Here is a 1,838-nt window from a genome sequence, read left to right on the forward strand (position 1 = left end):
TGGACTACAAGCACCTCCTCTCCATTGCTTGGAAGAGGGGGGAGGTAGTTCACAGAAAGCTGTGTAAGCTGATTATACTGTTTTGAGATTTCAGTTCACCAACACGTACACTGGATTTTTAGCAGGATGAACAGGTATGGCACCTCTATGGATTTAGCAGTCCGATGGGGGAAATTAGAGGTTCAGCTATTCAGGAAGTCAGTTTAAAGGGATTGTATGGAGTTTTTTTTTGTTATAGTCAGGACCAAGAGTTGAAAACAGTGCACATCGGTAGGAGGGGGGGTAACCTTTAAACCTTTTCTTTGCAGGGAAAGGTGGTTTATAATCTTTAGGTAGTGACAGAAGTACTTTGACCTCTTTCTGCTGGTAAGAGCTATCCGTTTAAGAGATTGTTACATGGGTTTCCCCATCACTCTACGTGATAGGCTGTCGCAGTGATCACGTGATTGGGAGCCCGTCCCCCAGAGGCGTTACATGGGTTTCCCGATCACTTTGATAGGCTGCCACAGTGATCACGTGATTGGGAGCCCGTCCCTAGAGGCATTACATGGGTTTCCCCATCACTTTGGCTGCCACAGTGATCACGTGATTGGGAGCTCGTCGTACTGGCCCAGAGCTGTCGGTGACAACGTTTTGACAGTGCTGGGGGTACCATTTGGCATGCTCCCAGCACAACACAGCATTGGTGGCTGAATGCATATATGTGGCATCACACCATAAGACCCTCAGCCCTGCTGTCACATATTTGTATACAGCTGGCGTTAAGGAGACACATTACGAATCATGAACTTAAGCCTCCTTTTTACACATTTTCAGCTTTGTAACTCCGGTTGTAAAAAAAAAAAAAAGGTTTACAGCCCTCAATAGCTCAAGCTGGCGTCTGAGCACAAAAGAATCACAGTAGAGGCTCCTCCTCTTTTCAAGGATCCAATCAGGGACGGCATCCCTGAAATAATACGATTTTCTTTCAATTGCTCCTACTGCCCTGCAAATCCCGTGTCATGTATAAAAGGTTTATATATGAAATAAATATTGTGCGCTTATAGTAAAAAAAAAAACCAAAAACAAAACATCAATTTAAAAGCGCTACAAATCTCCATCATGTAAACGCTGAATTTTCACATTCGGATTTTTTTTTTTTAAATGATGGCGTCGTATTTTTCTTTCCCTTTTAGGTATTCCAAGGACCTGCTCCTCTGAGCCGACGTCTTAGAACTCCGATCGTCCCCCGGGCTTTCAGCTCCATGATTCCCCACTGTGCTTTCTTCTTCCACAACCAGCAGACCATAAATAGTTTATTTTGTAAAACACTTTCTACGGCAGATATAATAGAGAAAGTGAACTTGTCACCCGCTCCCATATCACAATGCCGTGACTTGATCCGCCTGCCTCTGCCTCATGAAGGGTCATTCTACTCAGAGCTGATACCTGGGGAAAGCTGGACAGTTAAAGGGAATCTTTCTGGAGAGAAACGTGGAGGCCGCCATTGCTGACCTGTGAATGTTGGTTGCCTGATTGGTTAAGCTTTTGTCTTACTTACTTGCAACTCCCATACTCCCATGTTTCCATTAAGCTCCCTCTTCCTTATGTCTCTCAGGAGCTCTGCTGGTGAAATCTCAGCACAGCAGCTACATAGAATAAATAATAATAAGGGGTGGGCGTCATTTTTATTTCCAACCTCTGCTCATCACAGAGCTCAGCGATTTGGGTCTCCACAGGTCTGACACCCCCCCCTGCACAACGCTCCATGTCTGAGACACCACTTGCACACTACTCCAATCAACATGCTCCCATGCACACCGCTCTAGGCCTGACACCCCCACCTGCACACCGCTCTA

Source organism: Nanorana parkeri, unplaced genomic scaffold (genome assembly GCF_000935625.1).
Source record: "Nanorana parkeri isolate BGI_ZX_2015 unplaced genomic scaffold, ASM93562v1 scaffold50, whole genome shotgun sequence".
NCBI classification, from domain to species: Eukaryota; Metazoa; Chordata; class Amphibia; order Anura; family Dicroglossidae; genus Nanorana; species Nanorana parkeri.